This window comes from Cherax quadricarinatus, chromosome 40, assembly GCF_038502225.1.
Source record: "Cherax quadricarinatus isolate ZL_2023a chromosome 40, ASM3850222v1, whole genome shotgun sequence".
NCBI lineage: Eukaryota > Metazoa > Arthropoda > Malacostraca > Decapoda > Parastacidae > Cherax > Cherax quadricarinatus.
The window spans coordinates 25533070-25557971 of NC_091331.1; positions in this window are offsets into that span (position 1 = coordinate 25533070).

Below are 24902 nucleotides of genomic sequence, written 5' to 3' on the forward strand. Positions count from 1 at the left end.
GTATGAAACAGGATCACAGTAAACAGGTGATGTCAGAATATACAGAACAACCACTGTGAAAAAATAATGAAATTATAAGCGCTTTCGTGACTTCTCACATTATCATAGTTCCTTAATAATGTGAGAAGTCACAAAATCGCTTAGAATTTCACTGTTTTCACAGTGGTTGTTCTGCATATATATATATATATATATATATATATATATATATATATATATATATATATATATATATATATATATATATATATATATATATATATAATACAAACAAAAAGTAAAACATAAGTTGAAAATAACACTAACGAAATAAAATAAGCCAATAACGTCGAGGACGTCAGAGAGAAACAAAGTAAACAATCAAACCATCTATGTGTCGTCACTGCATTATAATCTTTTTTCACATAAATAACAATATAACTGTTAAAATAACAATATACATCGAAATTTGACAGAAATACATTACTAGACCAACGCAACCAGAATACAACAAACACATTTTTCCCAAAATTTATAACACTTTTATTGGTACTCGCAAAACATCAAATGGTATTTAAATTAAACTCTGCTTCAATTCTGCTCCATAAAACAATTTCGAATTCGATCTCAGCAGTGTTGGTTTTCCCCGTGAAACATCGAAATATACCAACATGAGAGAGAAGGGGGGGGATAGAGTGCAGTAGGGAGAAAAATTTCACTATTTTGAATAATAACGCTGCCATGGCTATGCAACAACTCCCATGTCCAGACACCCACCCTCAGTCTACATTTAGTTGACACTCATCCTATAGTTAATCCATGATCAGCTTACCCCTTCAGTCTACAGTCTCTCTCTCTCCCTCACTCCCTCCCTCTCTCTCTCTCTCTCTCCTCCTCTCCCTCACTCCCTCCCTCTCTCTCTCTCCTCCTCTCCCTCACTCCCTCCCTCTCTCTCTCTCTCTCCTCCTCTCCCTCACTCCCTCCCTCTCTCTCTCTCCTCCTCTCCCTCCTTCCCTCCCACTATCACCCACACTTCCCTCTCGCTCCCACAAACCCTCGTGGAAAAATACCTCTCGGATTTTACTCGAATTTTCACTCAAAAAAAAAAAAACCGAGTTACATAGAACGGAAAAACTCGTTATCTTTTAATAAAGAATATATAGGATACTGCCATTCCCATATAGCAAGCAGGAGTACAGGAGCTGCCTGCCTGCCATTCAGCCTGCCAGTCAGGCAGCCTGCCTGCCTGCCTGCCAGCCTGCCTGCCTGCCAGCCAGCCTGCCTGCCAGCTTACCTGCCTGCCAGCCAGCCTGCCAACCCCACGACAACCAACCCACTACCGCCCACAACAACCAGCCCACTACCACCCACAACAACCAGCCCACTACCACCCACGACAACCAACCCACTACCACCCACGACAACGAGCCCACTACCGCCAACTTGCAATGTCTCACAAGGGACTTCACACGGAAAAAGTGAATTGTATTGCAAAGACAGCCGGCTCCCCCTATTCCCTTCCCTTCTACCTCCCCCTGAAACCTTCCCCCCCCCTTCGTCTGTAGTATTCCTGTCGTAACAGAGAGCCAAAAGCAAGAAACAGAGAGGTGTCAGTTGTGATTAACAACTGTCCACAAGACGGGGACTGCTTGTCCATATACCTGACTTCCTTCTGTACCCACGGTAATATTTCTTCGGGTCCCATTGTTTTTCTTGTGCACACCTCATTTAATTATCTCTTCGCTTCCTTCTTCGTAGAAATTATTTATAAATTCTGGTGTTGTCTGTTACTCTGGTTGTGTGCTGGTGCTTCCCTCCTGCTCTGCTATAAACACTGCTAAGTTCCTCACGTGCTTCCTTATTGTCTTTTGCACGATCTCTTCCATCCTGCTTAAGTCTTATTACCTCCTCTCTTGGTCTCTTTCCTTCTTTTGTGACTGTGAAGGAGTTTCGCTCCTGCTTCACCCTGGGTTACAATCTCGTTTTCAAATTATTTCTCTGCCTCCCTTCGTATTCTCGCGTTTTGCCTCTTCTACTTAATTCGCCTGTTTATTCTGTTTGAGCTCATTACCTTTTATGACTTTTTTATTCTTCTCTTTGCCTCTCTGCATTCCTGTTTCATCCATAGGCTTTTTTTTCTCATCGTACTTAATATGAATTTCTCATTTGCTTTAATGTGCTCATCCCTCAAACCATCATCTGAGCAAGTAAGTGGATTTCTCATTTACAGTTTGCGGCTATTTCTCGCTTAGGTTAGGTTAGCTCAGCTTAGTTTAGGTTAGATGGTCCTCTATAGATACAAAAAATAACCACTTATAAATCACTGTGTGCGCTAGAAAAAAAGTCATATTTTCACTGTTTAAGGCGTCTTCAACAGTCACATGTATATTGTCAAAAGTTATTACATACCTTTGATACGTCTTGAGAGTTTTTCTACTCCCGCAGCCTAGCCCTGGGCTAAGCTTGTTTATCAGGCCTATTAGTCTGTTGCTGCTGGCGGTCCGCTGGCCCATATGTCCATCATAGTCTGATTGATTTGGCACTTGGCGGAGGCACCTGTGAAATTTCCTCTTGAAGACTTACACGTTTGCTCCAGCAGTGTTCTTGATATCTTCTGGTAGGCTGTTACAAAGTCTAGAACCATTGTCTCCCACATCTCTCACTCCAGGGTGTTGTTAAAGCAGTGTACAGATGTGGGATTAGACCCTGAAATACGTTCCACGATTGTAATGAGAAGGATGGAGGAACACCTGGAGAGGGAGAAATTCATCAAAGACAATTAGCACGGGTTCAGGGAAGGCAAATTATGTCCAACGAACCTCTTGAATATCTATAACTTAGCTACGGGGTCAACCAAGAATGGCAGGCTTGGGTGGATTTATCTTTTTTGACTGTAGAACCCGTCCCACGTATCTGTTACCGTGTATCTGAAAATATATTAGCTAAAATTCAGTGTACGCCCCAAGCTGTAAGGCATAACTCACCCGTCTCTCTAAATTTCGTTATCTGTTAATATAACATAACGTTCGATACTTGAACACCTACTGTTTCTTGTGTGCGTGAACGATCTACCTGACAGGATTTAATCATGTGTATAGGTGTTAGCTTATGTCTGAATAAGATAAAAATTTGGTCAGGAATTAAACACAAGAAAACGCAAGGTAATAAGGATCGGAAGCGTAGACTTCAGAAATGGAATACAGCCGAGGGAAGAAACACTGACTAACAAAGAGGACCTCTGGATCACAATTACGACAAATATACCACCAGAGGAGTATACAAACTGGATAACATGGCACCATACATAAGACTGGCAAAAATTAGATTATTATTCATGAATCTAAACAAAGAAATATTTAGGGCACTACAAGTTATACATGGAGCACGGACTCCCAGCATGAAATCCATACCAGATAAAATACATGCAAAAAGTTAGAAAATTCTGAAGTGTGTAACAAGACTCATCTCGGAGATCAGCTGATTGCAATACCTAAGCAATTCAAAGAAGTAAATCTGACGATCCTAGAAGCAAGCAGAGTAAGAGTACATATGATTATAATGTATAAAGTTCCGAAAGGAATCAACAGAGCAGATAAAGATATAATGTTATAGAGAAGACCAGGAACAACGGGACACAGATGGAAGGTAAAGACACAGATGAAGCATAGAAACGTTAGAAAATATGTTTGTTTTTGTCTCAGGGTGTTTCAAAAGTAGAATGACTTAGACGACGTGGGGGCGAAGGCTTCCTCTGTTCACAGCATTAAGAGTAGATATAACAAAGAACTGGAGACTCGAGTCTAAATGTTGGCAAAGCGCGCAAGTACACACACACACACACACACACACACACACACACACACACACACACACACACACACACACCACAAGAGGCATGTCCTACGATGAGAGGTTAAGGGAAATCGACCTGACGACACTGGAGGGCAGGAGAGATAGGGGGGATATGATAACGACATATAAAACACTGAGAGGAATTGACAAAGTGGACAGAGACAGGATGTTCCAGAGATGGGACATAGCAACAAGGGGTCACAATTGGAAGTTGAAGACTCAGATGAATCACAGGGATGTTAGGAAGTATTTCTTCAGTCACAGAGTTGTCAGGAAGTGAAAAAGTCTGGGAAGTGATGTAGTGGAGGTTGGATCCATACATAGCTTTAAGAAGAAGTACGATAAAGCTCATGGAGCAGGAGGAGTGACCTAGTAGAGACCAGTGAAGAGATGGGGCCAGAAGCTGTGACTCGACTCCTGCAACCACAACTAGGCGAGTACCATTAGGTGAGGTGAATACACACACACACACACACACACACACACACACACACACACACACACACACACACACACATTGAAATCAGTGGCAATACGGGATTTCAACCAGGGAGATAAAACCTGGGAGAGCTGTGACTCGTATGCTTGAATCTATAACGTAGAATGTTCCTATGTAAAATTAGTGAAGAGTAAAAAAAATCTGAGTAGTACAGGGGAAACAACAAACTGGCGAAACTGAACCTTGTTTTTACCTACAACAAGACAACATATGATAATTGTTGGAGCCCTCAAACAATGAACTTCATGCACTGATTTCTATCTAAACACATTGAAGATTTTCTTACCTTAGACTCCTCCTTTGATCCAGCGCAACCTGAAGATTGAATGAGGATGTCAGCTCATCCGACCCTAGTGCTGTCCTTACTACATTTTACGGCTTAACATAACGATGTGACAAATAAAAAGAATCAGCCTGGCAGTTAGAGGGAACTATGGCTAGTCCTTCGCTTGAGGTCCACGGTAAAGGTAATAATATCCTGACAAACTACTTCACTACGAGTAGCCGGAATTTCCAGTGGTGGCGTACGCCTCGTCACTAGCATTTGGCTAAACTTGGTTTGGCTGTCGTTACTTTTAAGGAAGAATGCCAAGCAGTCCCTCACAATAGGATTCTTCAGTCACTGGAGGATGTCTAACTTTGGTTCATCTCTCGGGGCAAAGTAAGCAAAAGCAAAACCGGTATTAGAAAAATATGCTTGACCAGTTGTCCTTGGCCAAGACTCGGCTGGAACATTTACCTGGTTATACAAATGTACCTCCAAATGAATATGAATGGACAGTTGCTACCAGCAGTCAAGAAGCAGGTCACAGACCAACAGTGGTCTGGGATGGTAAAAACAGAGATCATAAAAAGTTGTCATGCTGGACAAAGTTAACCAAAACTTGTTGCGTGGATCTGCTTATCTGCTAACATCACATATAACTCTCATTTACCAACTCTACCTGACACAAGGTCAATGAACTTTCAGTGAAAGAAAACAAAACTGTACAAATTCAAAATGAGAGCAACCAAGTGATGCTCAACAGCTACGGTTCATGCCAGTGTCACCGGTGCTGGTACAGTGTCACCGGTGCTGGTACGGTGTCACTGGTGCTGGTACAGTGTCACCGGTGCTGGTACAGTGTCACTGGTGCTGGTACAGTGTCATCGGTGCTGGTACAGTGTCACTGGTGCTGGTACAGTGTCACTGGTGCTGGTACAGTGTCACCGGTGCTGGTACAGTGTCACCGGTGCTGGTACAGTGTCACTGGTGCTGGTACAGTGTCACCGGTGCTGGTACAGTGTCACTGGTGCTGGTACAGTGTCATCGGTGCTGGTACAGTGTCACTGGTGCTGGTACAGTGTCACTGGTGCTGGTACAGTGTCACCGGTGCTGGTACAGTGTCACCGGTGCTGGTACAGTGTCACTGGTGCTGGTACAGTGTCACTGGTGCTGGTACAGTGTCACTGGTGCTGGTACAGTGTCACTGGTGCTGGTACAGTGTCACTGGTGCTGGTACAGTGTCACCGGTGCTGGTACAGTGTCATCGGTGCTGGTACAGTGTCACTGGTGCTGGTACAGTGTCACTGGTGCTGGTACAGTGTCACCGGTGCTGGTACAGTGTCATCGGTGCTGGTACAGTGTCACCGGTGCTGGTACAGTGTCACTGGTGCTGGTACAGTGTCACTGGTGCTGGTACAGTGTCACCGGTGCTGGTACAGTGTCACTGGTGCTGGTACAGTGTCACTGGTGCTGGTACAGTGTCACTGGTGCTTGTACAGTGTCATCGGTGCTGGTACAGTGTCACCGGTGCTGGTACAGTGTCACCGGTGCTGGTACAGTGTCACCGGTGCTGGTACAGTGTCACCGGTGCTGGTACAGTGTCACTGGTGCTGGTACAGTGTCACTGGTGCTGGTACAGTGTCACCGGTGCTGGTACAGTGTCACTGGTGCTGGTACAGTGTCACTGGTGCTGGTACAGTGTCACTGGTGCTGGTACAGTGTCACCGGTGCTGGTAGTGTCACCGGTGCTGGTACAGTGTCACCGGTGCTGGTACAGTGTCACAGGTGCTGGTACAGTGTCACTGGTGCTGGTACAGTGTCACCGGTGCTGGTAGTGTCACCGGTGCTGGTACAGTGTCACCGGTGCTGGTACAGTGTCACAGGTGCTGGTAGTGTCACCGATGCTGGTAGTGTCACCGGTGCTGGTACAGTGTCACCGGTGCTGGTACAGTGTCACCGGTGCTGGTACAGTGTCACCGGTGCTGGTACAGTGTCACCGGTGCTGGTACAGTGTCACTGGTGCTGGTACAGTGTCACTGGTGCTGGTACAGTGTCACTGGTGCTGGTACAGTGTCACTGGTGCTGGTACAGTGTCACCGGTGCTGGTAGTGTCACTGGTGCTGGAAGTGTCACCGGTGCTGGTACAGTGTCACCGGTGCTGGTAGTGCCACTGGTGCTGGTACAGTGTCACTGGTGCTGGTACAGTGTCACCGGTGCTGGTAGTGTCACCGGTGCTGGTACAGTGTCACCGGTGCCGGTACAGTGTCACCGGTGCTGGTACAGTGTCATCGGTGCTGGTACAGTGTCACCGGTGCTGGTACAGTGTCACCGGTGCTGGTACAGTGTCACCAGTGCTGGTACAGTGTCACCGGTGCTGGTACAGTGTCACCGGTGCTGGTACAGTGTCACAAGTGCTGGTACAGTGTCATCGGTGCTGGTACAGTGTCACCGGTGCTGGTACAGTGTCACCGGTGCTGGTACAGCGTCACCGGTGCTGGTACAGTGTCACCGGTGCTGGTACAGTGTCACCGGTGCTGGTACAGTCGTTAAGACAATTTCACAACCGCATTTTTATTTCTCCTAGGTAGTAGGTCGGACATCAACCGTCCAGGGAGGTACTACCGTCCTGCCAAGTGAGTGTAAAACGAAAACCTGTAATTGTTTTACATGATGGTAGGATTGCTCGTGTCTTTTTTCTGTCTCATCAACATGGAAGATTTCAGGTACGTTCTTGCTACTTCTACTTACACTTAGGTCACACTACACATACATGAACAAGCATATATATACACACCCCTCTGGGTTTTCATCAATTTTCTTACTAGTTCTTGTTCTTATTTCGTCTTATCTCCATGGGGAAGTGGAACAGAATTCTTCCTCCGTAAGCCATGTGTGTCGTAAGAGGCGACTGAAATGCCGGGAGCAAGATGTTAGTTACCCCTTTCTCCTGTATACATTACTACAGTTGAAAAGAGAAACTTTTGTTTTTCTTTTTGGGCCACCCTGTCTCGGTAGGAAACTGCTGATTTGTTGAAAGAAGAAAAGATTTTTATTTCTCGTTGTTATGAAAATATGGTTTCCAGAAATATAGTTTTACTGCTAATCTGCACTAGACATTGTAAGTGCCTTTGACCTGGCATGATACCGAGGCCTCTTGGCAAAACTGTTAGCATCAGGAATATTTCTCAGCGAGTCGCTATTAAGGTCGAGGTTTTAACAAGTTGTAAAAATAAGTTATTCAGTTGATGCCAGCGCACAAGGAAGTGTATTTGATCCTTTATTTTAGAATATTTATTTCAACAAATTACCTCAACTTATTTCCAAATCCAGCGTCAATACAGATGATCACATTCTTAAACATTTTATTAAAAATAAGCAAAAAAAAAAAAGAATAACATGTGCCTAACACCGCATTCAGCAACACACATCCACATCTGCCTTGTACAAGAACCGACAGGTTATATTCATTACTGAGAAACCCCAAAATATTGACGACATGTACACAACTTGAGGTTCCAGTTGCAGTTGGTGTAAAAATGAATATCCTACAAGCTAACGACAGAGTTGAAATTCCAGGGTTAAAATTTGACTGCAATGACTTGGAAAACTCATGAGATAAATTTTCCAAGCCAGGTTGTCATTAATATGATGTACTTAGCATTTTACCTAGAGTAGAGCTTACATATATATATATATATATATATATATATATATATATATATATATATATATATATATATATATATATATATATATATATATATATATATATATATAAGCGCAAGTTCCTTCCTGACATGCTACATTCTGACACTCTGTTCTTATCCCATCTTTCACATCTTGACAAAGTAGAGAACAATGCATTTCAACTCATTACTTACATCGTCTCGGTCTGGTGGAACTTGTCATGTACAAATCCATTGTTGTAAAGGGTCCTCCACCTGGCCAACTTGGTTGACAGCCACAAGACTGCTAATACACCACACAATGGGCAGCTAACAGCGGTTTCATTTCATATGAACTGTTTCCGAGTAAGAAATTTAATTCGTCCCATTACTGAGACATTAGAGAATTCAAGTTTACTGTCTAAATGAAAGCTCAGCGAACATTTAGCCTCGACTTCCTGTTATTTTTAAATTGTTAAATACCAAATTACTGAAATAAATCCTCGGCTAACCTTTGAAAGAAGCTGAAGTAAAGTAACTCGTAGCTTGTAAATAAATTAAGGATCTGTCAGTAATTTGTTTTTTACCTGGTTGACGGTAAAGAAATGGTTGACCTCTGTCAAATAATCAAGTGTTCCGCTGAATGATTCATTATAAGACCCCCGACTTGCTTCAGGCGATTTTTTCTATTTCTTCTGACAAAAATAATATTCCTGTCTAATATACCACTTACGTAAAACTAATCTAATTTTATATAGCTAGCTTCTGCCTTATTTTATTTTGCATAGATCTGTGTAAATTTATTCTGTATTACTTAAAATTAATGTTATATACATTTTTTTCGTTATGTTCAGTTTGATCTCTGCTGATTTATAGGAAAAAAAAACTTTTAATCTGCTAATTCGGAACAGAACACCCTTGCCGAATAGGCCAGACTCGCCAATTCGGCTTATCTGATACGTTATATATATATATATATATATATATATATATATATATATATATATATATATATATATATATATTCTGTCTATTAATAAATTTTCCCATAGAATATTAAATATAGGGGGTGGTAGGAGAAGAAAATATTCAAACAGCTCCGGGGAGAACCTTGAGTTTTCCCTGAGGTACGTTTATTGTCTTCTCTGAGGATGAGGGTCCCCAGTCCAGTTATTTATATATATATATATATATATATATATATATATATATATATATATATATATATATATATATATATATATATATATATATATATATATAATGTGTGTATGTCTTAACGAATAGATTAAACTTGACATTTTGGCTTAAGCAGCAACGCTTTTCTTGCCGAATAAGGCAAGCGAAAGTTTGTGTATGCAATAATTTCGCAAGAATCATTCTGAACCTAAAGAAAAGAATAATTTATTTCGTTGTGTTTATTATTAAATTATTGTAAAGTTATCTAAAATATATTTAGCTGGATTAGGCTAAATTAAATTGCTCTTGTTATAATAAGGTTAGGTAAGCTTTCTAAGGTTCTTTTGATACAAAATTAATTTTTACATTACCATAAATGAAAAAAACTATATCTTTAAACCTATAAGAGAAAATTTTAGAAAAAAAATTATTTTAAATGAGTTCTTTCTAATTGACAAATTTTACCTACTCGGCACGAATATATATATATATATATATATATATATATATATATATATATATATATATATATATATATATATATATATATATATATATACTATTGGAGCTTTGAGACTTATAACCAGTGAGGATACCATCGCTCCCAAGGACGTCAGCACGGCGCAAGCTCTGAAGGACAAACATCCACCCAGGGCTCCCAGTACCAACATTGACCTCCCTGACATGACATTGCAGCAGGCGAAGAACATCTAACCTTACAGGATGCTGATGTGTATAAAGCTGCTATGTCATTTCCACAGGGTTCAGCAGGAGGTTTCACCGGTTTAAGGCCTCAACACTTAAAACAAATACTCAATCCATCACTTGGTGAGGTTTCAGAGAGGCTGCTGTCTGAACTCACCAAATTTTCCAACCTGTGCCTGGCTGGCAGTGTCCCAGAGGCCATCAGACCCTTTTTCTTTGGTGCCTCATTGTGTGCCCTCCGGAAAAAGGATGGCGGAATCAGGCCCATTGCAGTGGGTAACACCCTTCGGCGCCTAGTCGCCAAGGCTGCAGTAAGAAGGGTGAGTCAAGAGGCTGCTGCAATGCTGAAACCAACTCAGCTCGGTTTCGGCGTTCAACAGGGCTGTGAAGCAGCTGCCCACGCAGCACGAGTATATATCAAAAACATGTCCTATGAAAAAGCCTTGGTCAAATTGGACTTTGCCAATGCTTTCAACTCAGTCAGAAGGGATGCTGCTCTCCAAGCAGTTTATAGAAACTTCCCTTCCCTTTATCCCTTCATAGAATCGTGTTATAGTGTGACTTCCAAACTATTGTTTGGGGACCATGAAATTGACTCGTGTGAGGGCGTGCAACAGGGGGACCCTCTCGCCCCCTTTCTATTTTGTTTGGTCATCAAGGAAGTCACGGAGGCACTCTCCTAGAGGACATCAGTAAAATTAAAGACAAGGGAGAAAGCCTGGGCCTTTCTTTAAACCGCACCAAATGTGAAATAGTTTCTACCAATCAACAGATGATCCAGAATATTAGTGCCGTTTTACCAGGAGCACGAGCCATTGATCCAGCCAATAGCACTCTCCTCGGTGCTCCTCTTGGGTCCAATGCCATCGATCTGATCCTAGGAAAAAAAGTCTCAGACCTCCGGACGATGGAAAGCAGGATGAAAGACATTGACACACACGATGCCTTCTACCTACTCACCAGGTGCCTGTCAATCCCAAAACTTACCTATTTTCTGAGATGCTCCCCAGCCTTCAGCAGTCCAAAACTCAAGGAATATGACTCTCTCCTGAAGACCATGCTAGAGAGTGTATTGAATCTTTCCCTTGACGATGGACAGTGGTTGCAAGCCTCACTTCCGGTCAGGCTTGGAGGGCTAGGAGTACGCAGATCCTCCCAGATTGCTCTACCAGCTTTCCTATCCTCTTCCATTGCATCAAACGAGTTGATAAAACAAATTCTTCCTGACACCCTCAGTGACTCAGCAGGAATAGAAGACCCTAGCTATGCCAGTGCCATCACCGAATGGGAGACTCTTGCTGCTCCAGCACCAAACCCTAGTGCAGCACTGGCTCACAAACAGTCAAGCTGGGATGGCCCAATTGCTGAAAAGGTGCTTGCTAACATGCTCAGGGCTGCAACATCAGATAGGGAGATTGCCCGTCTCCAGGCTGTGAGTGCACATCACTCTGGGGACTTCCTCCAAACAGTTCCCATATCGGCAATGGGAACGCGACTCGACCCTAAGACCCTCCGTATTGCAGTGGCTCTGCGCCTTGCTGCCCCAATTCACACAGAATATATGTGTATTTGCGGCGAAGTGCAAGCAGACCAATACGGTCTACATGGTCTTATCTGTTCCAAAACCAAGGGCTGGCATGCAAGACACAATGAGGTCAACGACATCATTAAGAGAACCCTTGCTACAGCTGGATGCCCTGCCGAGAGGGAGCCACGATCGCTTGCAGCAAACAATACCCACAACCCAGCAAACCGCCCCGACGGGATCACCATCTATCCTTGGAAGAATGGCAAGCTCTTAGCATGGGACTATACCTGTGTGTCCACACTGGCTGACACCTATATCCATCACAGTGTGGGGCGACAGGGAGGAGCTGCTGACCACAGGGATGAGTACAAGATCAGCAAGTACAGGGACATTAGCCAACAGTATCAATTTGTCCCAGTGGGATCAGAGACCTTGGGATCATGGGGGAAAAATGCCACACGTTTCCTTAAAGAATTGGGTTCCAGACTCATCGACACCACCAGGGACCCAAGGGCAGCCACTTTCATGTTCCAGCGCCTCAGCGTCGCCATCCAGAGGGGAAATGCTTGCTGCATACTTGGCTCACGTCCAGCCTCGGAGGAGCTGGAGGAAATTCATGATCTTTGATACATTGTGCCATTGTATTCATGTTTATGTTTTTTTCTGTAAATGTATTTTGTTTATTAATAAATGTTCACATAGAATAAAAAATATATAGGGGGTGGTAGGAGAAGCAAATATTCAAACAGCTCCGGGGAGAACCTTGAGTTTTCCCTGAGGTACGTTTATTGTCTTCTCTGAGGATGAGGGTCCCCATTCCAGCTATAGAGGTGGTACTTCCCTATATTTAATATATATATATATATATATATATATATATATATATATATATATATATATATATACATAGTCTGAAAATACAGCCTAGCTCGAAAAACACCTGCATGCAAAGAAATGTTTCCAGTGCTGTATGCAGTGATATGTATACAAGTCTGACGCTGTATATCAAGTGTATGCAAAATTCGAGTGCTACCTGCACGGGAACGGTGTGTGTAAATTCCCTTAACATGGTGGCGGACGGTAGTATACCAATGTTGATGATATACATACACTCTCTGGATCATACACCTGCCTCACAAAATGCTAGTTAAACTGACCGCGCTAAATGACATTAAATTTGATAGAGGTTACTAGTTGATTGAGCTGTGTGTACAAAGTATGGAAGTTTGCCCAGTTGCTGTCATTCCAGTGCCAGTTATATCTAAACTACACATGGAGTACTTAAGTACCGAGCCTGGGATGCAACCCATCACCACAACCTCCACCATGAGCTGCTACAGTACAAGTATATCAACGATATTTTCACTTGCTGGGAAAATTTGGACACTTTCTACGCGCAGTTCAGTCAACTAGCGCCTCCTATAAAATCTAAGTTGAAGAGGAAGTTTATAATCACTTCCTATTCTTAGATGAACTAAACTCAATAAAAGGAAAGCAATCAACTTAGAGGCCAAACTACAAACACTTCTTCAATCACCATGTCACTCAAGTGAAAAAAAATAAACTGGTTATTTACACAGAGTTGATTTAGAGGCTCATCAACCGCTGAGCCCGGTCCCAGCCAGACCAGGCCTCTCATTGCTGGCCTGATCGACCAGGCTGTTGGTGCCAACCACACGTAGTACAACGTATGTCACATGGCATGGCTACTCAAGAACTGACTACAGGAACTAAGTTCTTCCCTCTTGAAGACAACCAAGGGTTTACTTGTAATTCCTTTATGCACGAAGAGAGACTGTTAAAAAGCGGTAGTCCTCTCACACTTCACGAATGTGTACCCGTTTCCTTTCTTAATAGCAATAAGATATTTGTGATACTTTTTCCATCAAGGAATAGATCAAAACTCTCGGTAATCACAGAAACGGCAAATTTCAACTAATAAATTACCAAAACGCTTTGACAAAACTGATAAAAACTAGTAATGCTTGAAACAAGAACTGTGACAATTTATACATAAGACAGACAAGTCTCGGTCTAGAAACACTCAGTGTGGAAGACAAGAGGTCAGTAAGGTAATGTTTATCCCGGCTCCAGCACATGTCACAACCACACTACAAACTGGAAGTAAACAAGGAAGCATCAGCTTGCTTGTTTACTTCAAGCAAGCATCAGCTTGCTTGTTTGCTTCCACACAAAACCAACTGCCAATTAAAAATAATTGAATTCACAGCAAACTTTAACCTCTTAGAAAAACAATGGCGACCAGATGCTATTTACACCTCAGAAAATATACTGCAGTTCCTAACCTCACAGAATCTCCTTCAGTTTAGCGACTCTTCGTACTAACAAGAAATTGGGGGATGCATTGTACAGCTTTTGGCTCTTCATATTCTTTGCTTGGCAATGACAAATGGCAAATGACAAATGAAGGTTTAGCACCAACTATGAGTAATGACATAGACCAGTAGGGCTACTACACTGCTGAATTTTGCAAGACCTGACCTGCTACGCTTTGCAACCTGCTTTCTCTAGCATTTATTTTGTAGAGTAGGATCCTAGTTGAGGGTCGAAATGCACTGCCAATCTCTTTTGTGTTTTATTTTTAACAGGAGAGTTTTGTCAACGTGGGTGTTTTATTGTCAACAGGAAGGTTTTACTGTCAATAGGAAGGATTTGTCAACTGGAAGGTTTTGTTGTCAACAGGAAGGTTTTATTGTCAACAGGAAGGTTTTATTGTCAACTGGTGGGTTTTTGTTGTTGACGGGTTTTCTTTTATCATATATTGTAAGATTTTAGTGTGAACAGTGAGAGAAATTAGAGTATATTTCTTTGACTAATAAAGATGAGAAAGGTAGTCATTTTTTGTTGTTTGTTTGTGTGTGTGTGTGTGTGTGTGTGTGTGTGTGTGTGTGTGTGTGTGTGTGTGTGTGTGTGTGTGTGTGTGTGTGTGTGTGTGTGTGTGTGTGTATGTGTGTGTGCGCGCGCGCGCGCGCGAGCGCGGTAGCACTGATCATAGATTTGGCGCTGTAGTAGAAGTAGTAGTTGCAAAAATAATAGTAGTAGTAACAGCATTAGTAGTAGTAAAGGTAACAGAAGGGGTTGACAAAGCTTGGTGCCGGACCTGAAGGGAATGATAAACGAGGTGTGAGACTTCATAACCGAAGAAAAGGGGAAAAGACCGGGGGAGAACATGCTCACAACATACCAAATACTCAGGAGATTAGATTAAGGTGGATAATGCCAGGCTGTTTGAGATCCGAGAAGAGGGAACCAGAAACAACAGCAGCAGCTGGAGACGCAGACGAGCCTTAGGAACAGTGCAAAGTATTTTTTTTTTTAGTACTTTGTTGGGTATCTTTATTATTGAAACGTTTCGCTTTCTTCAGTCTAATACAGAGGCAGTAGGTATAATACTGAAATGATGATGTAATCAATGGAACTGAACCCTTTTCCAGGCTGAGGGACTGACCACCTCAAATACTATTTTTTTAAAGGCTGATGGACTGATTACATCTTCATTTCATTACTATACCTACTGCCTCTGTATCTGACCGAAGAAGCCTACTATGTAGGCGTAACGTTTCAACAATAAAGATACCCAACTGTTGTACATGCGTCTTAATCATCAACTTACCTGTATTTTATACTATTTTCAACATACTTTTAGTCACAGTAAAGAAGAGAATCGCCTCACGGTTCACTTATTGATCGAAATATTTTCTTTTATGAGGATTTTTTTCGAAACCTCTCGGTTTCTGGAAAAGTTACTTATTATAAACTTAATTCCTCTCTATTGTTAACTGAAATTTTATATCAAAGTGAATGTAGTGAGTTATAAATCAAAAGTAACGAGGAACAAACCTCTACATAACGAATCTTACACAGGAGGGACCTTCTTTTTTTTTTTGCAGTGTCCCTTTCAGAGATTGCGTTTGATAGTCACACTAGGCTTCCACTCTCTTTTATGGAGGAAATGGGAGGCAGAAAATGGGTTTCTTAGACCACAGGAACCCCTGGCCATATACATCAACACCCAAAAACCCTAAAGAAAAGTTCCTAAAAATATGAAGTAAAAAAGCTAGTCCATAATAGTTAATTATAAGACAGGAACAGTGAACAGTGAATAGTGAACAGTGAACAGTGAATAGTGAACAGTGAATAGTGAACAGTGAACAGTGAATAGTGAACAGTGAATAGTGAATATTGAACAGTGAACAGTGAACAGTGAATAGTGAACAGTGATTAGTGAACAGTGAATAGTGAACAGTGAACAGTGAACAGTGAATAGTGAACAGTGAACAGTGAACAGTGAACAGTGAATAGTGAACAGTGAACAGTGAATAGTGAACAGTGAATAGTGAACAGTGAACAGTAAATAATGAACAGTGAATAGTGAACAATGAACAGTGAACAGTGAACAGTGAATAGTGAACAGTGAATAGTGAACAGTGAATAGTGAATAGTGAACAGTGAGCAGTGAACAGTGAATAGTGAACAGTGAGCAGTGAACAGTGAATAGTGAACAGTGAGCAGTGAACAGTGAACAGTGAACAGTGAGCAGTGAACAGTGAGCAGTGAACAGTGAGCAGTGAACAGTGAGCATTGAACAGTGAGCAGTGAACAGTGAGCACTGAACAGTGAACAGTGAGCATTGAACAGTGAGCAGTGAACAGACCCCTGCAAATAAAACAGTGAAGTTTGTTGCTCCGAGTTGAAACTAATTTAATTTTCACATGCATGAACCTCAAATACACTACACACATTCAAGAAACATTGAAAAAAAAGAGGTTATAAAATGAGGTCTTCACCCTTCCCTCTACCATACATTACCTTTTTTAGGGTTCAGGCAGTATGAACCATCAAGAAAAAAAACACTCACATACCTGGAAAGAAAAATTAGGGCAATTAGAAATTCAAATTTATCACAAGAATTTTAATATATATATATATATATATATATATATATATATATATATATATATATATATATATATATATATATATATCGTGTCGACCAGGTAAAATTGGTCAATTAGCAAGAACTCATTTAAAATTAACAACTTTCTAAAAATTTCTCTTATACGTTTAAAGATATATTTTTTCAATTATGTTAATGTAAAAATTAATAATTTTATACCAAAAGAACCTTAGAAAACTTACCTAACCTTATTATAACAAGCTAAATCTAATGCAGTCTAATTCAACTAAATATATTTTAGGCAAGTTTACAATAATTTAATAAACAAACACAATGAAATAGATTTTTTTCGTTAGGGTCAGAATGATTTTTGCAAAATTACTGCATTCACAAATTTTCGCTTACCTTATTCGGCAAGAAGACCGTTGCTATTTAAACCAAAATCACAAGTTTTACCTATTCGGGACGACAATATATATACATAATCAATAACAACACTGCACTAGCCAAGGGGTCGAACCCATGCTATTTTGGCCCGCCTCATGGTGAGCGAAAACGCATGACGCTTTAGACCACTAGATACACAATCCTTAACAATGGCGCATCCAGCCAAGGTAGATGTTGTACCCGCCATCGAAGGACATAGGGTAGTGTGGTCTAAAACGTCATGCGTTTTCGCTCACCACACCACCGGGTGTCCTTCGATAGCAGGTACAGCATCTAGCTCGGCTGAATGCGCCATTGTTAAGGATTGTGTAATTATAAATCTTTAAACAGATTAATTACTCGCTGAAAACACAGTCAAACTGCAGCTTCGGTATTTCACTCATTTCCTTGTTGTCATCAGTGTAGGTTCCGTCTCCTTTAAGCAAGGCACCGATACTGGTGCGGTTTTAGCCCTGGATTTTGCATATATGGCACGACCCTGTCACACTACATAGCTACAATAACAAACACGCGACCCCTCCACCCTACCTAAAAACAAACGGACGACCCTTCCATACTTCCTACAGTACAGTAGGAACGCTCAACCATGCCACTCCGCCTACAACACGGCACAAACGTACGACCTTGCTAGTAAGTACGGCCTTACCATACGACCTACAACACAAAAACGCACGACCCTGCCACTCCACCCACAACACAAACACACGACATTGCCATTCCACTCGCAACACAAACGCACGACCCTGCCACTCCCACAATACAAACGCACGACACTACCACTCCACCCACAACATAAACGCACGACACTACCACTCCACTCAACACAAACGCACGAAACTACCACTCCACTCAACACAAACGCAAGACACTACCACTCCACTCACAACACAAACGCACGACACTACCACTCCACCCACAACATAAACGCACGACACTACCACTCCACTCAACACAAACGCAAGACACTACCACTCCACTCACAACACAAACGCACGACACTACCACTCCACCCACAACATAAACGCACGACACTACCACTCCACTGAACACAAACGCAAGACACTACCACTCCACCCACAACATAAACGCACGACACTACCACTCCACCCACAACACAAACGCACTACCCTGCCACTCCACCCACAACACAAACGCACTACCCTGCCACTCCACCCACAACACAAACGCATCTAACATTAACTGGTTCCAAACTTTCATTTCAAAAACTCATGAAAATCATGTTAATGGTAATTAATGCGCTGGATCTTCAAGGTAACAAAAGTTATATTTTTTCGTTGCTTCTTGCCAGATACTCGCCACATCCCCCTCACCCACGGTGGGTCCTGACCTGTCAGTCTCTTCTCTTCTGTTCTTTTACTCAATGATAAATAAAAATATATATAATATATAAACATGTAAAGACACGTAAATGATTTATAATTATTTATATTACGAAATAGGTAAAACTTGCGATTTTGGCTTAAATAGCAACGTTCTTCTTGCCGAACAAGGCAAGCGAAAAATTGTGTATGTAATAATTTCGCAAAAATCATTCTGAACCTAACGAAAAAAAATATTTTACTGTGTTTGTTTATTATTAAAGTATTGTAAACTGATCGAAAATATATTTAGTAGGATTAGGCTAAATTAAATTGCGCTTGTTATTATAAGGTTGGGTGAGTATTCTAAGGTTCTTTTGGTACAGAATTACTATTATTATTTTCATAAACATAAATGGAAATAATATATCTTTAAACACAAAAGAGAAAATTTTAGGGAGGACTTCATTTGAAACGAGTTCTTGCTAATTGACCAATTTTACCTATTTGGCGCAACTTGGGTGTGTGTGTATATATATATATATATATATATATATATATATATATATATATATATATATATATATATATATATATATATATATATATAAAGATAAATAAATGGTTTATAATTATTTACTCTCAATTTAGCTAACACGTTGCTGAAATTTGCATTAATGTCCTCTAAAACACGCAGTTACATTGTATTTTTCGTTACGATTCAACATATCGTGTGTTGGTGTGGACAGTGAGCAGGTAATACATTATACTGGAGGGAGAAGGGAGTTATGAGTGCATTATTATTATTATTACTATTATTATTAATGAGCAAAACTAAGCGCTAAAACTAGGGGTCATACAGCGCTGCAGCGTGGAATGTGCTGAAGCTGAAATATGGGAAGATGAGAGAGCAGTGAGGGTGAGGAGTGTGTAAGAGACGGATGTGGGGCTGGATGACTGTGTCAGCGGTGGGGCTGGGGTACGACTGTGTGTCAGAGGTGGGGCTGGTGTACGACTGTGTGTCAGAGGTGGGGCTGGTGTACGACTGTGTGTCAGAGGTGGGGCTGGGGTACGACTGTGTGTCAGCGGTGGGGCTGGGGTACGACTGTGTGTCAGCGGTGGGGCTGGTGTACGACTGTGTGTCAGAGGTGGGGCTGGTGTACGACTGTGTGTCAGAGGTGGGGCTGGTGTACGACTGTGTGTCAGAGGTGGGGCTGGTGTACGACTGTGTGTCAGATGTGGGGCTGGGGTACGACTTTGTGTCAGTTGTGGGGCTGGGGTACGACTGTGTGTCAGAGGTGGGGCTGGGGTACGAGTATCAGAGGTGGGGCTGGGGTACGACTGTGTCAGAGGTGGGGCTGGGGTACGACTGTGTCAGAGGTGGGGCTGGGGTACGACTGTGTGTCAGAGGTGGGGCTGGGGTACGACTGTGTCAGAGGTGGGGCTGGGGTACGACTGTGTGTCAGAGGTGGGGCTGGGGTACGACTGTGTGTCAGAGGTGGGGCTGGGGTACGACTGTGTGTCAGAGGTGGGGCTGGGGTACGACTGTGTGTCAGAGGTGGGGCTGGGGTACGAGTATCAGAGGTGGGGCTGGGGTACGACTGTGTCAGAGGTGGGGCTGGGGTACGACTGTGTGTCAGAGGTGGGGCTGGGGTACGACTGTGTCAGAGGTGGGGCTGGGGTACGATTGTGTGTCAGAGGTGGGGCTGGGGTACGACTGTGTGTCAGAGGTGGGGCTGGGGTACGACTGTGTGTCAGAGGTGGGGCTGGGGTACGACTGTGTGTAAGAGGTGGGGTTGGGTACGAGTATCAGAGGTGGGGCTGGGGTACGACTGTGTCAGAGGTGGGGCTGGGGTACGACTGTGTCAGAGGTGGGGCTGGATGACTGTGTGTCAGAGGTGGGGCTGGGGTACGACTGTGTCAGAGGTGGGGCTGAGGTACGACTGTGTCAGAGGTGGGGCTGGGGTACGACTGTGTCAGAGGTGGGGCTGGGGTACGACTGTGTGTCAGAGGTGGGGCTGGAGTACGACTGTGTGTAAGAGGTGGGGCTGGGGTACGAGTATCAGAGGTGGGGCTGGGGTACGACTGTGTCAGAGGTGGGGCTGGGGTACGACTGTGTCAGAGGTGGGGCTGGATGACTGTGTGTCAGAGGTGGGGCTGGGGTACGACTGTGTCAGAGGTGGGGCTGAGGTACGACTGTGTGTCAGAGGTGGGGCTGGGGTACGAATGTGTCAAAGGTGGGGCTGGGGTACGAGTATCAGAGGTGGGGCTGGGGTACGACTGTGTGTCAGAGGTGGGGCTGGGGTACGAGTATCAGAAGTGGGGCTGGGGCACGAGTATCAGAGGTGGGGCGGGGGTACGACTGTGTCAGAGGTGGGGCTGGGGAACGACTGTGTGTCAGAGGTGGGGCTGGTGTACGACTGTGTCAGATGTGGGGCTGGGGTACGACTGTGTCAGAGGTGGGGCTGGGGTACGACTGTGTCAGAGGTGGGGGTGGGGTACAAGTATCAGAGGTGGGGCTGGAGTACGACTGTGTGTAAGAGGTGGGGCTGGTGTACGACTGTGTGTCAGATGTGGGGCTGGGGTACGACTGTGTGTCAGGTGTGGGGCTGGGGTACGACTGTGTGTCAGAGGTGGGGCTGGGGTACGAGTATCAGAGGTGGGGCTGGGGTACGACTGTGTCAGAGGTGGGGCTGGGGTACGACTGTGTGTCAGAGGTGGGGCTGGTGTACGACTGTGTGTCAGATGTGGGGCTGGGGTACGACTGTGTGTCAGATGTGGAACTGGGGTACGACTGTGTGTCAGATGTGGGGCTGGGGTACGACTGTGTGTCAGAGGTGGGGCTGGGGTACGAGTATCAGAGGTGGGGCTGGGGTACGACTGTGTCAGAGGTGGGGCTGGGGTACGACTGTGTCAGAGGTGGGGCTGGGGTACGACTGTGTGTCAGAGGTGGGGCTGGGGTACGACTGTGTCAGAGGTGGGGCTGGGGTACGACTGTGTGTCAGATGTGGGGCTGGGGTACGACTGTGTGTCAAAGGTGGGGCTGGGGTACGACTGTGTGTCAGAGGTGGGGCTGGGGTACGACTGTGTGTCAGAGGTGGGGCTGGGGTACGAGTATCAGAGGTGGGGCTGGGGTACGACTGTGTCAGAGGTGGGGCTGGGGTACGACTGTGTCAGAGGTGGGGCTGGGGTACGACTGTGTGTCAGAGGTGGGGCTGGGGTACGACTGTGTCACAGGTGGGGCTGGGGTACGATTGTGTGTCAGAGGTGGGGCTGGGGTACGACTGTGTGTCAGAGGTGGGGCTGGGGTACGACTGTGTGTCAGAGGTGGGGCTGGGGTACGAGTATCAGAGGTGGGGCTGGGGTACGACTGTGTCAGTGGTGGGGCTGGGTCACGACTGTGTCAGAGGTGGGGCTGGAGGACTGTGTGTCAGAGGTGGGGCTGGGGTACGACTGTGTCAGAGGTGGGGCTGAGGTACGACTGTGTGTCAGAGGTGGGGCTGGGGTACGACTGTGTCAGAGGTGGGGCTGGGGTACGACTGTGTGTCAGAGGTGGGGCTGGGGTACGACTGTGTGTCAGAGGTGGGGCTGTGGTACGAGTATCAGAGGTGGGGCTGGGGTACGACTGTGTCAGAGGTGGGGCTGGGGTACGACTGTGTCAGAGGTGGGGCTGGATGACTGTGTGTCAGAGGTGGGGCTGGGGTACGACTGTGTCAGAGGTGGGGCTGAGGTACGACTGTGTGTCAGAGGTGGGGCTGGGGTACGAATGTGTCAGAGGTGGGGCTGGGGTACGAGTATCAGAGGTGGGGCTGGGGTACGACTGTGTGTCAGAGGTGGGGCTGGGGTACGAGTATCAGAGGTGGGGCTGGGGTACGACTGTGTCAGAGGTGGGGCTGGGGTACGAGTATCAGAGGTGGGGCTGGGGTACGACTGTGTCAGAGGTGGGGCTGGTGTACGACTGTGTCAGAGGTGAGGCTGGGGTACGACTGTGTCAGAGGTGGGGCTGGGGTACGACTGTGTCAGAGGTGGGGCTGGGGTACAAGTATCAGAGGTGGGGCTGGGGTACGACTGTGTCAGAGGTGGGGCTGGGGTACGAGTATCAGAGGTGGGGCTGGGGTACGACTGTGTCAGAGGTGGGGCTGGGGTACGACTGTGTGTCAGAGGTGGGGCTGGAGTACGACTGTGTGTAAGAGGTGGGGCTGGTGTACGACTGTGTCAGAGGTGGGGCTGGGGTACGACTGTGTGTCAGAGGTGGGGCTGGGGTACGACTGTGTGTCAGAGGTGGGGCTGGGGTACGAGTATCAGAGGTGGGGCTGGGGTACGACTGTGTGTCAGAGGTGGGGCTGGGGTACGATTGTGTGTCAGAGGTGGGGCTGGGGTACGACTGTGTGTCAGAGATGGGGCTGGGGTACGACTGTGTGTCAGAGGTGGGGCTGGGGTACGACTGTGTGTCAGTGGTGGGGCTGGGGTACGAGTATCAGAGGTGGGGCTGGGGTACGACTGTGTCAGAGGTGGGGCTGGGGTACGACTGTGTCAGAGGTGGGGCTGGGGTACGACTGTGTGTCAGAGGTGGGGCTGGGGTACGACTGTGTCAGAGGTGGGGCTGAGGTACGACTGTGTGTCAGAGGTGGGGCTGGGGTACGACTGTGTCAGAGGTGGGGCTGGGGTACGACTGTGTGTCAGAGGTGGGGCTGGGGTACGACTGTGTGTCAGAGGTGGGGCTGGGGTACGAGTATCAGAGGTGGGGCTGGGGTACGACTGTGTCAGAGGTGGGGCTGGGGTACGACTGTGTCAGAGGTGGGGCTGGATGACTGTGTGTCAGAGGTGGGGCTGGGGTACGACTGTGTCAGAGGTGGGGCTGAGGTACGACTGTGTGTCAGAGGTGGGGCTGGGGTACGAATGTGTCAGAGGTGGGGATGGGGTACGAGTATCAGAGGTGGGGCTGGGGTACGACTGTGTGTCAGAGGTGGGGCTGGGGTACGAGTATCAGAGGTGGGGCTGGGGTACGACTGTGTCAGAGGTGGGGCTGGGGTACGAGTATCAGAGGTGGGGCTGGGGTACGACTGTGTCAGAGGTGGGGCTGATGAACGACTGTGTGTCAGAGGTGGGGCTGGGGTACGACTGTGTCAGAGGTGGGGCTGGGGTACGACTGTGTCAGAGGTGGGGCTGGGGTACGACTGTGTCAGAGGTGGGGCTGGGGTACAAGTATCAGAGGTGGGGCTGGGGTACGACTGTGTGTCAGAGGTGGGGCTGGTGTACGACTGTGTGTCAGATGTGGGGCTGGGGTACGACTGTGTTTCAGATGTGGGGCTGGGGTACGACTGTGTGTCAGAGGTGGGGCTGGGGTACGAGTATCAGAGGTGGGGCTGGGGTACGACTGTGTCAGAGGTGGGGCTGGGGTACGACTGTGTGTCAGAGGTGGGGCTGGTGTACGACTGTGTGTCAGATGTGGGGCTGGGGTACGACTGTGTGTCAGATGTGGGGCTGGGGTACGACTGTGTGTCAGAGGTGGGGCTGGGGTACGACTGTGTGTCAGAGGTGGGGCTGGGGTACGAGTATCAGAGGTGGGGCTGGGGTACGACTGTGTGTCAGAGGTGGGGCTGGGGTACGACTGTGTGTCAGAGGTGGGGCTGGTGTACGACTGTGTGTCAGAGGTGGGGCTGGTGTACGACTGTGTGTCAGAGGTGGGGCTGGGGTACGACTGTGTGTCAGAGGTGGGGCTGGGGTACGACTGTGTCAGAGGTGGGGCTGGGGTACGACTGTGTGTCAGAGGTGGGGCTGGGGTACGACTGTGTGTCAAAGGTGGGGCTGGGGTACGACTGTGTGTCAGAGGTGGGGCTGGGGTACGACTGTGTGTCAGAGGTGGGGCTGGGGTACGAGTATCAGAGGTGGGGCTGGGGTACGACTGTGTCAGAGGTGGGGCTGGGGTACGACTGTGTCAGAGGTGGGGCTGGGGTACGACTGTGTGTCAGAGGTGGGGCTGGGGTACGACTGAGTCAGAGGTGGGGCTGGGGTACGATTGTGTGTCAGAGGTGGGGCTGGGGTACGACTGTGTGTCAGAGGTGGGGCGGGGGTACGACTGTGTGTCAGAGGTGGGGCTGGGGTACGAGTATCAGAGGTGGGGCTGGGGTACGACTGTGTCAGATGTGGGGCTGGGGTACGGGTATCAGAGGTGGGGCTGGGGTACGACTGTGTCAGAGGTGGGGCTGGGGTACGACTGTGTGTCAGATGTGGGGCTGGGGTACGACTGTGTGTCAGAGGTGGGGCTGGGATACGAGTATCAGAGGTGGGGCTGGGGTACGACTGTGTCAGAGGTGGGGCTGGGGTACGACTGTGTCAGAGGTGGGGCTGGATGACTCTGTGTCAGAGGTGGGGCTGGGGTACGACTGTGTCAGAGGTGGGGCTGAGGTACGACTGTGTGTCAGAGGTGGGGCTGGGGTACGACTGTGTCAGAGGTGGGGCTGGGGTACGACTGTGTGTCAGAGGTGGGGCTGGGATACGACTGTGTGTCAGAGGTGGGGCTGGGGTACGAGTATCAGAGGTGGG